The sequence below is a fragment of the Spermophilus citellus genome (genome assembly GCF_964194105.1).
Source record: "Spermophilus citellus genome assembly, chromosome: X".
In the NCBI taxonomy this organism is placed as follows: Eukaryota; Metazoa; Chordata; class Mammalia; order Rodentia; family Sciuridae; genus Spermophilus; species Spermophilus citellus.
The window spans coordinates 122,271,737-122,287,102 of record NC_138190.1 but is presented as its reverse complement, the minus strand read 5'-3'; the positions used below and the strand labels follow the sequence as shown (position 1 = coordinate 122,287,102).

General features: G+C 31.8%; 1 pseudogene across 1 annotated transcript in view; it reads right to left on the bottom strand.

Moving 5' to 3' along the window:
- LOC308638955 (neurofilament light polypeptide-like) overlaps positions 1–11,919 on the bottom strand; it is a 52,954-nt pseudogene extending 41,035 nt beyond the window's left edge. The window contains exon 1 of the transcript in view: positions 11,911–11,919. The product of the transcript in view is annotated as a neurofilament light polypeptide-like (transcript). The remainder of the gene's footprint in view (positions 1–11,910) is intronic.
- Between the last annotated feature and the right edge of the window lie 3,447 nt (positions 11,920–15,366).

The following is a 15,366-nucleotide window of genomic DNA, read 5'->3' as shown; positions in this document are numbered from 1 at the left end:
CATTCTAGACAAAGGCACCATAAGCATACATTGGAGAAATGATAATCTCTTCAAAAAATGCTGATGGGAAAATTGGAAATCCATATGTAATAGAATGAAATTGAATCCTTGTCTTGCACATTACAGAAAACTCAATTCTAAGTGGATCAAAGACCCAGACATTAGACCAGAGACCCTGCACTTACTAGAAGAAAAAGTAGGTCCATATCTCCATCATGTTGGATTAGGCCCCGAATTCCTTAATAAGACTTCTATTGCACAAGAATTAAAATCAATAATTAATAAATGGGATGGATTCAAACTAAAAACCTTCTTCTCAGCAAAAGAAACAATCAGTGAGGTGAATAGAGAGCCTACATTTTGGGAGAAAATCTTTACCACACACACATCAGATAGAGCACTAATTTCTAGGATATATAAAGAACTCAAAAATCTTAACCCAATCAATAAATGGGCCAAGGAACTGAACAGACACTCTCAGAAGAAGAAATATGAATGGTCCAATAATATATGAAAATTTTTCAACATCTCTAGCAATTAGAGAAATGCAAATCAAAACTACTCTAAGATTGTATCTCACTCCAGTCAGAATGGCCACTATTAACAATACAAAACAACAATAAGTGTTGGTGAGGATGTGAGGAAAAAGGTACACTCATACATTGCTGGTGGGACTGCAAATTGGGACAGCCAATATGGAAAGCAGTATGGAGATTCCTTGGAAATCTAGGAATGCATCCACCATTTGAACCAGCTATTCCTCTCCCCAGACTATACCCAAAGGACTTAAAAACAGCATACTACAGGGACACAGCCACATCGATTTTTATAGCAGCACAATTCAAAATAGCTAAACTGGAACCGACCTAAATGCCCTTCAGTAGATGAATGGATAAAGAAAATGTGGTATATATACATAATGGAATATTACTCAGCATTAAGAGAATAAAATCATGGCATTTACAGGTAAATGGATGGAGTAAGAGAATATCATTCTAAGTTAGCCAATTCCAAAAAAAAATGCTGAATGTTTTCTATGATACAAGTTTGTTGATTCATAATGGGGTTGGGGGGCATGGGAGGATTAGATGAACTCTAGATAGGAAAAAGGGGAGGGAAGAGAAGAGAGAGAACATGTGGGGTAGGAAAAATGGTGGAATGAGATGGACATCATTACTCTAAGTACATGTATGAAGACACAAATGGTGTGACTCTACTTTGTGCACAACCAGAGACATGAACTATTGTGGTCTATATGTGTAATATATTTTGCTATGCATTCTGCTGTCATATATAACAAATTAGAATAAATTATTACAAAAGAGATTTGCCAAATGTCATCTTACTAGAAGGTGATAGATTAGAATTTGAATGGAGTATGGTTGTAAAGTCCTTATTCTTAGCCAGCCCATTACACTATCTGACTTAGTCCAGTCATGCTACAGTAATCAAATATTATAAACTTGGGGACTTATCAACAGAGGAAAATTATTTCTCACAGTTCTAGAGGCTAGGAAACCTAATAATAAGGCTCCAGGAGATTCTGTTTTGGGTGAGGACACTTGCTCTGTTTTGTAGATGACACCTTCTTGCTGTGTGCTCACATGGCAGAAGAGGAGAGTGAACACCCTTGGGCCTATTGTATAAGGACAATAATTCCATTGAATAAATGATTGTTTTATCACAACCCAATAGGTGCTACCTCCTGATACCATAACAGTAGGAGTTAGTTTTTTAACAAATTAATTTGAGGAAAACACAAGCTTTTAGACCATAACACTTCCTTTTTCAAAAGAACAGTAATTTATATTTAAGTATAAATTCAGATATATAGACTTAAAAATGTATTCTTAGATGACAGAGGCATATACCATGCATCCAGAAGGGGGCACCAGTAGGAGAATAAAGAAATGAAAAGTAATTATGCAGCAGGTGCTTTCAAATTAGCATATACATTCAATCCCTATGGCAACCCTAAATGCTAGATTACATTATTCTCATTTTCACTAGAAGACATACATGTTGAAGGGTTGAGCAGAGATATAATTACTGGACATAAATAGAAGGCCTTAAACCTTATGGCTATAACCTTATCTATAAAGTAAATGATGGCAGGTTATATATAATAAGTAAATATATTTCAAAATGATGTGACCAAAAAGGCATAAAATTAAGTTAAATTTAACTTATATCCATGTCTCACTTGGTGCACAAATTTGAGGGCTATTAACTTATTTTCAAACCATATCAGAGTGCTCTATTCTATTTTCATAATTCTAGTATTAACATATTTTATGCAAACTAGAATCAGAAATACATGAGTTAATTTATAGAAAATAAATGAAAGGAGTACATTCAGCAGGACTGACATTTCAGCTTCTTTCCCCGTCACTGGAATTGCTATGGTAATTTGACAAAAAATGTCCACTTTAGTGAGCAATTTATCATTTACTTTTGCCTATCATTATTCATCATGGGTTATTTTGGGTTATCTCTGGTTATGCCTTCATTTATTTTAATACAAAGGGAATGTTCTTAATAATTTAGCTTTCCCTATGGTCTGAATTTACCTTTTCCAGAGCATTTGACTTGAAATATATTTAGAAATACAGCATGATCATATCCCACAAATATTCAAATCTGTCTTCTTATTCATTCTGTAGAAAATTTCACATATATCCATACAAATTAAAAATATATACCAGATATGTTTTTATCATTGATACAATAAAATGCATTAATGTGTTTTAGTCAACCCAAGTGTGTATGAAACCTCCAATGATATTTCAGGAGTTTAAATGAATAGAAGTCTTAAGATTTTATACATATTCAGTATCAGCATTACTCTAAGAGCATTCTCTTAGGGTAATATTTGTTTGATTTCTTTTCATGGAAAAATCAATGTTTAAATATTTGTACTATATGTAACCTACCACTACATTTTTATTTTTACCAACTTTATCTATATCCACTTTACATGCAATAAAATGTTCACAATTAAGTAAATATTTTGATGAACTTTGACAGATGAATCTACCACCACAATCAAAACATATCTAGTTAAAAATTTTTGATCCATCCTATATAACTTGAAGTTAATTTTTGACTCCTCTCTGACATCCAACAGGAAGTTCAACTCTAAATTCTGTTTGACATGTATTTTAGTAAATTTATAAACCAATTCTTTGTATCATCTTCCTTACTACACTGTTCTATGCCGCCATCATCTTTTGCCCATACTAATACAACAGCCTTATTAAATGATCTCTAATTCTAGTCCTGTTCAACCGTAAGTTCATAAGTTTCTTCTCTACATGATATCAGGCAGAATAGTGTGTGTGTGTGTGTGTGTGTGTGTGTGTGTGTGATCATGTATTTAACATCCTCCAATGGATCCTCAGAGCATATAAAATAAGCTATCTGAGTGTATATGATCTTGCTACTGTTCTGACCTCATTACCTACTGCTCACCCTTATATCACTTCATTCCAGCCACAGAGAGCTCCTTATTATTACTTGAGTATGCCAAGCATGCATCTGCCTCAGGTATCTGCTCTGATTGTTCTTCAGATGTCAGCTTAAATGCTTTCTTAGCATGGTGGTAGTCTTTGACAATCCTATATACAATCACTCCCCTATACTCTTTTATTTCCCTTTCCCTATTTGATTTTACTTCATAATACTAATGATCACTGGGCTGCTGTGCATTTAATTTCTCTATTGTCTGCCTTCACTATGAAATTCAAGACCATAGGATTTTTCTCTTGCCAGTATCTCTAGTGCATAGAACTCTGCTTGGTATGTTAAGAGAACTCAATAAATATTCATTGAATGAATGAATGTGAATTATTTCCCCATGTCCACTAAGTCATAGAACTCATGTTAATTTCTTCATAGGGAAGAATCTTGCCTCATTCTTTCCACAGTACATTGTATGAAACACATAGTATATTTGATATCATCTTTGTGAAATGTTATACTTTTGTTGCCTAATTGTTACACTAATTCAAGTTAAATATAAATGACCACTACTCCTTTGTGCGGTAACCTCACATATCAAAACTAACATCCTGTTAACAGAAATCTTTGATTACCAAATAAAATGAGAAATTTCTGACAGCATATTAGATATTTGGGTCAGACCAGAAAGGAATTATTATGGGATATTGAAGACTTCTTGAAGACCCCTTGTCAATATTTACCATGGCAGCTGCTGTGTCTCCTTCAAGAGTAAGCCATGAATATGTTTCCCTTATCCAAAAAAGTGTGAAATGATGACACTTTCATTTAATCTTACCTCACACTCCACTGACAGCTAGTATGTTCAACTAGGAAAAACAGGAAATAAGCATAAGAGGTGAGAATTAAAATAAGAGGTATTATTTTTCTTGAATTTCATTTCTAACTGGTGAGATGAAAAAATATATATATATATGACACATAAAATATACATAAATATATGTATAATATATAAGATATATAAATATGTATAAGATGTATATAAGTGATATATCTTATATACAAGTTATACATATATATTCACATCTGGATATGTAATGAACATTTATTGAATAGCTTCTAAATACAAACTACTGGGCTTTACATCATGAGAACTAAAAGATAAATATTATACAATTCTAGCTTTCAAAACTCTGTATACTCTGAGAACATAGAAATGTCCATGAGAATAAGCAGGAAAATGAATTTAGTATGGTCATATCTAGCTTCAATCAATGTTAATCTACTCAGGCAAAAAATACACACTAAACACTTACCAAGTGCCAGCCTTTATGCTGGGAACTGGGAATTAAATAATGAACAAAATCCACCCTAATCCCCATGCAATTGTCCATACAGAATATTAGGGAAGATATAAAGCAAAGAATTGTTTAAAGTGGAAAATTTTCAATGGTAAATAAATACTACAAACACAAGATAATAAGAGGATTTTTACCTGGCTCAGGGAAGAATTCATAAAGAGAAAATATACCTAAGATCTGAGGGCTAAACAGAGTTAACCAAGTAAAAAAAGGAGAGCATAATGCCCCAGGCTTTTTGAAAAGAAGCAAGGCCAGGGCTGGGGATGTGGCTCAAGCGGTAGCGCGCTCGCCTGGCATGCATGCGGCCCGGGTTCGATCCTCAGCACCACATACCAACAAAGATGTTGTGTCCGCCGAGAACTAAAAAATAAATATTAAAAATTCTTTCTCTCTCTCTCTCTCTCTCTCCTCTCTCACTCTCTCTTTAAAAAAAAAAAAAAAAAAAAAAGAAGCAAGGCCAAGGTGGCAACAGCAGAGAGTACATGTTCTGATGATTCTAGGGGCATAGATGAAATCAGAATATGCTGCAAAGACTTGTGTGAAATAGTATAAAGTTTTAAATTCCAATAGCATTTTTATGGTTAAACATTATTTTCAAATTTTCTATCTTATGAATGTGAAAAATGTTAGTTTTGTTTATTTATGTATTAATTATGTGTAAATATTAGTTATATTTATAAATTACTTTTATAGATTATTAATTGATAAAGTAAATTTGTATCAAACACAAACACACAGCAAATGAAAGTTGTATCTTTTAGTTTTTCATATGCTTCCACAAACTATATAAAAAGGAAAAAGGTATGAATTCGCAAAATAGAGATTATGAGATAAATTAAAATGGGAATTAAATATAAAAATCATTCTGAAAACAAATTATATAATTTTAACATTAGGATCATTTTTTTAGTGAAAGAGCCTAAGGAAAATTTAATCAATCTACCATCTATGTTAAATGTTCTCTATTTCTCAAACTGTTCTGGTTTTGAAAAAAAAAAAAACCATAATGACACATTTTATCCTAAGATGAACACCTTTTTCTACTCCCCTCCATTTTGAGTTAAATATTTTACAATATTTAAGTTTTAACCAGGTGTATTTTAAACAATCAGGATAATGCAATAAATGAATAAATGCATGTTATTCTAAATGCCATCTATGCCACTAAGAAGAGAATTTATGTACTTACAAATAGGAAGTTCAAGGTAAATTAAACCCATGGTACATACTTAGATATCTTCTTCAAACCTGAGAAAGCTGTATACTTTTTCCATTATGTTCATAGCATACATGGTATCAGAGGCATTTAGCAATAAAATAGACTGTAGAGTAGGTCATGCTCAACTCATTGTGCAAATCTGTAACTTCAACAATTTATACCTTTTTTTAACATACAGGGAGCTATTTAGGTGAAAAATCCCCACCAGAAATCATAGCCCTGAGAGAGAAAAATCACATTTCCTGATTCTTAGACTAAACAGAGAATAAGAGGACAAGAGTTAAGTATAAAGGACTCTTCCTTTGGAAATTTTATCATGCCATTATGTATATATTACAATACCATTATGTACTATATCAAGATCAATAGTATCCAAAATTTTGCTAACACAAGAAGCATTTTGTCATAATATTTGTAAAAAAATTATTGAATACAGGCTATCATGTTTCTCAGGCTCCACACTCCTGCCCCATAATCAGTACTTGAAAGCTAATCTAATTATGTAGTTTAACTCACCATAGCTGTAATGCTTCATTTTTTAAAAAAATATTTTTTAGTTGTAGATAGACACAATACCTTTATTTTGTTTCTTTAGTTTGTTTATGTGGTGCTGGAGATTGAACCCAGTGCCTCATACATGCTAGGCAAGCACTCTACCACTGAGCCACAACCCCAGCCCCATACTTTCCATGACTAAAATGGAATATTGAGTATCTTATTGAAAATGGTCTATAGTGCTGATTTGAGATATTATCATTTTATTAACATAACATTCATTTGAATATTCTTGTAACCAACTTTTCAAAAGGCTACAATATACCATGGTTTCTAACATATTAATTCATTAATGTCACTGTAACTTGAAAAACATCTCCAAAGCAACAAAATATTTTATTTACTATGATTTTTCAGAAATCAAAATGGAATGTTTATGAAATCAGAATTCTCAAAATGTCTTCCTATATAAGACTTATTAAAATAAGAGAATTTTGACCTGGCTCAGGTCAGATGTAGTTTAGTTCCAGCATTTATTTTATTTTTTATTGAAATGTATGTATACCTTTTGAGATTTTTAGTATGTTTGAGAACCGTGGAGAAATCATGAGCAACTCATCATTCAGTAAATACAAACCTCTAGAAAGCCTTAAATTCATGTAATGTTGGTGTTGACATTACACAAAGAATAAAAATTTATTATGTAAAATAAGACAGATAGAATATATTTGGGGAAGAATTGAATATACTCACTTTCTGTCTGGAGACAACTACAAAGTAGTAATGGTAAAAAGAGAAATAAGATGTTGTGAGCATAAAATTAGATATAAGTTTACAATATGATAAAATAATAGGCAAATATTCTCACATCAATTTAATACAAGAAGTCTCTGTTCCAGAAGAGTAGGACATAGTTTCTTCAGGAGATGAATGTGGCATAATATGTGGAGGAAGGAATATTGAAAGTGTTTACTTCCAAACTGAGTTTTTGGACAATTAAATCAGACTTTGCTCTCCCAAGTACTGAAACACATTAATATGGAGAAATGGTGATTTTCTGAAGTTGTCAAATTTTTAGAAAGCATAATTCATTGGAGATTTGTTTCATACAAGCTTCTAGAATATACAGTTTATCTGAATTTGAGTACATATTGAAACTCTAAGAATATTTTGTTGCTAATATTATCAACAAGAAATAATTTTTGCTCATTAATTGCTTTTGTGAAGACAAAATATTTGTAGAAGTGAAGGTGTTGCAACAGAAAGAATAATAGTTGCCCTCTATTAAATTAATTTCAATAAATTGGATTATATTTTATAATTTCCTTACTCCACTTAATTGTCGTTTTAAGGATATATATTTTACTCTATGAAAGATATTAGCAAAACTACTTTAATCATAATGCTATATACTGGGTATTAAAAGTTATCAACTATAGATTATCACAAAAATGGTCTTCATTTATGTTATGTATATTTTATATACAGGGAATAGATCTATACATCACTCTCATAATTCAAAAGTATTCCATTTTTTGTCTTTAAGAATACAGAAGGGCTGACATGCAGTGGTGCATGCCTGTGATCCCAGCAGCTTGGGAGGATGAAGCAGGAGGATCTCCAGTTCAAAGCCAGTCTCAGCACAAGCGAAGCCCTAAGCAACTCAGTGAGACCCTGTCTCTAAATAAAATACAAAATAAGGGTGGAGATGAGGCTTAGTGTTCGAGTGCCCCTGAGTTCAATCCTGGGCACCCTCCCAAAATAAAAGAACATAATGGGATATCAAGAAAGAAGATATTATATTGATGATTTTGCTTTCAAATTAGTTATCAAATGTGAATTCATATGATATGTAAGAAAATAATTTTAAAATATTCACACTGAACTCTTCCATTCAGTTCAAAATATTGCTTATGTTAAATCTACAAATCCCTCAATGTCTCTATTGAAAGAAATATGTCTTACTAGCACAGTTTGGTATAATATGCATTCATTATTCATATACTGCAGTTAATATACCAATGAATATATTTCCATTTATGGATAACCAAATATTTTAAAATAGATTACAGTAAAGTTCATAAAATTGTATTGTCTATGACTACGTTTATGCTTCATTTACTCTTGTCATTTTATCCTTTAGCAATAAATGTACAGATATGCCACATTTCAGAGTTTTAAGTAGCGCCATGCTCTGTGGGTTTATGCGTCATATATTTCAGTGGGATTCCATATTTGGCTCCTTTTTATTTGTTTCTTGAGAATAAATTCATGGTGGTGGTGGTAGAAGTAGTAGTAATGGTAGGAGTAGTAGTATAGTAGTGATTAGACCCAAGGGTACTCTACCACTGAGCTGTTACCAGCCATTTTCATTTTTATTTTTTTCATTTTGAGTCATAGATTTGCTAAGTTGCTGAGACTGACCTTAAACTTGTGATCCTTATGCCTCAGTCCCTTAAAAATTGCTGAGATTATAGGCATGTCTAATTCTTTTCTAATATTTTAAAGTTTTTATTACTTTAATCATTTGGATAAAATGTTTAGGATCAATTTGTGATAGATCCTAGCATTTTAATAATTTCTTAATCTTGGCACTATTGACATCTTACACTGGCTGATTCTTTGTGGTGTGGGGATTTCCTGTATGTTTCAGTATGTTAAACAGCAATCTTGAGCTCTATTTAATAGATGCCAATAGCACCTCATCTTTTCTGATCATGATAACTAAAAATACCTCCATAAATTGCCAAAATAAGTGCCCCTTCAGGAGCAAAATGGTTTCTCTTGGGAACTAAATTATATATATATATATATATATATATATATATATATATATATATATATATATATAGAGAGAGAGAGAGAGAGAGAGAGAGGAGATAATACTTCAGTTCAGTATTATTCAAATCAGAAAGAAAGAAAACAGAATAAGAAAACAGAATTATGGATAAATGTTTCTCTGACCAACCTGAAGATTTTAGATAAGTTGCCTATCGAAGAAAAAAGGTTTTATATGTGTAATTATGTTCATAGATTGTTTTCAATTGTTCATTAAAATTCAGAAAATTTTGTTAAATCTTATATAGATGATAAAAGCTTGAAAATGGGAGAAAATCACCATATATTTGACATTTTAAAAATAATTGCTACAAATATTATATTCAATTGTAATTGTATATTTCAATGATTTTCCAGACCTTATAATCCTGTGGGTTGAATTTATGCTTGGCCTAAGAAGCTATTTTCTCACTAGATTAAATATTATAAAATAAAAAAGAAAATATGTAAATATAAAATACCCCAAAGCAAAAAATTAATTTTCAACACATATGGGTTTCCGGAGGTTTAATGCCAAAGATTTAAAAAATCTTGTGCCAGAGGGGACTTTGTTTGCAACTGAAAGAAAATGTTTCCTGTATTAGCCTTACAGAATGATGAGTTTCATTCCCAAAGTAGCTATTTGAATGGTCATTTAAAATATGGTGAAAAACATTAAATATCCAATTCCTTTTATCCCCAAGAGTATTATTAACTCTATTGCCCTGCTCCCCAAATTGAAAGGAGTAGAAGTTTGAAAGGTAAGTAAAAGGCTTTATGATATAATTTTCCTAAACAGAAATAAATCACAAAAGGATAATTCCAAAGTTTTTAATCAGTAATAACCTTATATGACGTCAATGGAAGTAGAATCTAAATAAGGCCAAGCTTAATTCCCATTCCATATGGTGAACTAATACCAGTGAAGTCTTCCAATTTAGGCAAGAGAACCTTCTAATTATCATTTAATGATGCATTTCCTTGCAGTTTTCTTCTGTCAATAAGTAAGCATTGCAGTTTATGGAGGGGACAAATTACCTATTATATAATGGACCCAATCATTGCCTTCAAAAAGCTGATAGTCCATAAAAGATAAATAGAAAAGAGATCTGGTAGAAATGCCTAAAAACTACCCTTTTTTTCCTTCTGAACATACAATATGCACTCAGTCAATGTTGAATCAATGTTGAACTAACCTGAGAGAAGTTGCATGACTTAGAAAACACATTGAATTGTTCTAGGAAAACTTAGACCCCTATAAAAGAAAGTTGCAAATAACTTCCAATTCTTTCAATCATCTTAAGGAATACTTCAAAAAGTCTCAAGAAATTCCATTTTATTATTTAAAATGTGTGGTTTTAATTATACTGTTATATTGTGTTCATGTACAAATATATAACAACAAATCCCATCAATATGTACAACTATAATGCAACAATAAAAGGGGGGAATAAGATAAACAAATAAATATAAAATGTGTGGCTTTGAATAACTGTTGAATAGTAAAGAGGAGCAAGCTGAGAAAGCATCATATTTGCAGCCACAATACATCCCAGAATTTTTGCAATACTCTATTATCCCCATGAATTTGCTTAGATTTGTCCCAGTCTTTGTAAATGAAACATGCTCAAAATAAGCAAATTATACTTAAATGCAAATCCCAAGGCACACCTTTCTGTAAATGTTGCTCTGTCACATACTTTGTAGTTGGACTTGTACAGGTAAGTTTTGAGAAAGCTGTTATTTCATGTTCAACATCCTCTCTGTGGCAACATGGCTAATCTGGGATACTAACTTCCAAATAAGAATATACATAAGGAGAGAGATTATAGCTGAACTCACAGGCCCAAAGTATACTTTGTAAAAAGTAACTTGGATGCTGTTGTTTCTTGTGCTTAGTGAAAGAACAACATTCTTTGGAATGTGATTGATTCCAATACCTGACAGGCTTAAGTGATTTTATCCCTAGTGTAAATAAATGCTTATCATTTTGTACTACCCAGTCCCCAAAATTTGGCCTAATGAGAATGATATTAGCACTCAAACTATGCTGCATTAATTTATGGGGATAACAGACAGTTGAAAAAATTCTAGGACATATGGTGAAGACAAATATGATAATTTCTCAGCTTATCTCTTCTTACCTTTCAACTGTTACTCAAAGCCACATATTTTAATAATATATAATTATTTGTAAAACAGATAAAGGAGTATTAAATTTTTCTTATGACAAAATATATTTATTTGTTATTTATTTAGTTATTTAGTTATTTTTTTGGTACTGGGGATTGAATCCAGGAGCACTTTGCCACTGAACTACATCCCGGCCCTTTTTATTTATTTGTTTGTTTTGAGAAAGGATATTGCTAAGTTGGTTCGAGTCTCGCCAAGTTGCTGAGGCTGGCCTTGAACTTGCAATCCTCCTGTCTCAGCCTCCCAAATTGCTTGGAATACATGTATGCATAACCAAGACAGGCTATTTATTTTTAGATTGACATTATTTAAGGTATAAAAATTATTCTAAATAAAAATTTTTATCAACTTCATCAAAAAACTTACCTCATACATATATGCCAAAGGACTTCTAAAGAGAACGCCATCATACATATTAATGACAAGTGGCACTAGCAATGTAAAATTACTCAATGATTAAATCTATTTCTCATCACAAAAAGTACATTTAAAATGTTATACAAAGTGTTCATATTATGAATTAACCCCTTTTTTAAATGATACATGTACCTCATAATATCACCAGAGAAAATAATCATAGACGTTTACATTTTAAATGACCTATGAAAACAGATTTAAATGCTCTATAATTATTTACTCAGTTTACTCTGTGTTTTAGTCAGCTTTTTTTTTTTTTTTTTTTTTTTTTTTTTTTTTTTTTTTTTTTTTTTTTTTTTTTTTTTTTGCTGCTGTGGCCAAAAGACCTGATAAGAACAGTTAGAGGAAGAAAAGGTTGTTTGGGGATTTGGGGATTCAGTTTCAGAGGTCTCAATCCATAGATGGCCAGCTGCATTCCTCAGGGCTTGAAGCAAGGCTGAACATCATGGTGCAAGAGTGTGGTAGAGAGAAGAAGCTCAAGACATCACACCAGGAAGCAGAGGGAGAGAGTCTCCACTCTCACCAGGGACAAAATATATACCCCAAAGACACCAACCAAATGATCCACCTCTTTCAGCCATGCACTTCCTGCCTACAGTTACCATCCAGTTAATTCCTATCAGAGGATTAAAGCACTAATTAGGTTAAGGATCTCATAACCCAATCATTTTACCATAAAACTTTCTTGCATTGTCTCACACATGAGATTTTGGGGTGCACCTCACATATGAACCATAATACTCTTACTGTACAGTGTTTTTTAAAATATAATGTTTATGTTTAATATGTATATAATAAATTCTGTGCTGTCCCCTGTGGTAGCCACAAGACACATGTAGTTACTTACATTTACATTTAATTGAAAATGAACAAAATTTTAAATTTAGGTTTTCTATGATACTGGCCACATTTCAAGCACTCAATAACTGGAAATCCATCAACACAGAAAGTTCTGTGCATTGATGCTTTGTATAGTATAGAGAATGAAATCAGAAATGTATGTACCTTTGGAAGCTTTAAGCTTTGAGAGAATTTACATTATTTTTTCTGAGAGGACAGCACTTGACTTTCAGAGGAAAGGCACTTCTAAACAGTGACTGGTCTTATCTGATTATGCAACACTTTTATCAATCATTCTAATTAAGAACAGGAAGTGTTAAATTAAGACTTTTCTACTTCATGCACTTTTGAAAATAGCTTTTCTAATTTCATCGATCAGGTATCCACCAAACTGCTGACAAGGCTAAAGAATACAAAGAGAAGATTATCATATGTAATTTTTCATATTGCCCCACTATTACTGTTACAATCAACTTAGTTCTAAATTTATTTGAAAACTTTGGAGTAAGAAGGGTATATCAGTCAGGATTCTTCATATGAAACAAAAGCAGATATAGCCTATATCTATACATAAAGATAGATATATTTAATCTCCCATATCTAATATATAGATATATAGATGAGTATCCATATATCCATAGAGACATGGATATCCATATATCTAGAAATGTAGGTATGTCCATATAGATATAGACACATATCCATATAACTATATCTATAGTCAATGTCTACATTATCTACATTTGTATATCTAATATTCTGTTGTCTCAGTTTGTTGGGGAGCCTGAATGATACATCATCCTCAGTTCTGTGTATTCAAATGAAGTTAGAACTAAGTAGTTGATAATAATAATGGTGGGACAATCAGACATTTTGATATAATAATCTTCTCTATTTACTCTTCAGGCTTGTCATCTGTTTGGTGGATAGCTGATAAGTGAAATTAGCAAAACTATTATGGATATTACAGTTCATTACCTTTGAAATTAGGAAAGCTATGTCTAGCCATATCTACTTATGTGTGTGTGTGATTTATGTTTAAGTAATTAGCTCACATAATTTTAGAATCTGACATGTATGAAAACAGGAAGAAATCCTACAGGTTGGAAATTCAGGAAGAAGTTAATTATGCTGTCATGTGGCAGAATTTCTTTCTCTCTGAGAAATATCACATATTGTTCTTAAGGCCTTCAACTGATTGAATAAGTCTCACCCACCTTATCAAGGATAATCTTCTTGATTTAAAGTCAATGTATCTTAGATTTTAACTATATCTATTAAATGCCTTTAGAGCAATGGCTAGAATGGCATTTTATTAAATCACTGGTCCTACTCAAGTCAACACAAAAAAATTAATCATCACAGGTGGTAATGAAGTAACCTGAATTGCTTAAAATTGGACTGAAGTGGGAGGGAGGACTCTTTCTAAGAACAAATGTATCCATATCCCTCAAAAAACCCTGCTACAACAATGATCTAGACAAGACTTTCTTCATCAATGTGATTAAATGAATAAATTATAAGAACCTCCTTTCTTTGTACCAGTGAATTTGGGAATTGTCTGCAGTTTCCTGTCTTTTCCCTTGGACTTATTTCCAGAAAGATGGTGTGTTTTTTAAATTTATGATCCTTTGTCAAAACCCAGTGAAAATAATACTACACACCTGTGTCCTGCCCCTTCTCCTAGCTTGATACTTTATTCCTACAATCATTGACCTCCTTTTTCTCAGTCTCCTTCATTCTTCTCCACTGTTCAAACTTCACTTTATTTTAACAGCTTAACTAGATCCAATTAATGAACAAAAACTTTAATACTTTATTCAAAATAAATATTTCAAAGGCTATAATTTTGCAGTAAAGCTACTCCAAATTAACATAAAATCTTGGTGAAAAAACTATTATAACAATTAATACTAGATAGGTACTAAACTCAGAGTTTAAGAATACACATTCTGTATTTCTGATTGACATTTGTTTAACATTTATTTCTAATTGAAAAATTTAAAAAGAGAGAAGCTAAATATTCTTGCACATTTTAATATCAAACCCAATGGTTTCATGTGTATATGCCTCTCAACTCAACTTATTATAAAGAATGTACTTTATAATAAGTTCCTGTAGTAACATGGGAAAACTCACAGGATTCTAGATTATACATTTTGAAAAATCTAAATAAGAATGTTCAAATTTACAACATGACACAGCAATTGCATTATAAGATAAGTGATGGATGATGAATAAATACAAGGTTGCAATCATTCACTGAGAAGGCCCTTGCTGAAATCATAAAGCATGGGAGCACAGTTTGAACATCTCTGGTATGTTGGGACTTTCCGAAGAGTGATTTGCGGCCACTTGCTTTATTCATATAGTTGCACTTGATATATAATGGATGTGGGTTTTTTTAATCCCTTCCAATAGTCTTCTCTAAAATATATATTTTATGTGTGAGAAAATGAGAGAATTTTCAGAAAAATTCGGTTTCAAACTTTTTATCATGAGATGAAGATGTTTATTTAACAAATATTTGTCAAGGACTGTGCCACATATTAGAGATACAGAGAT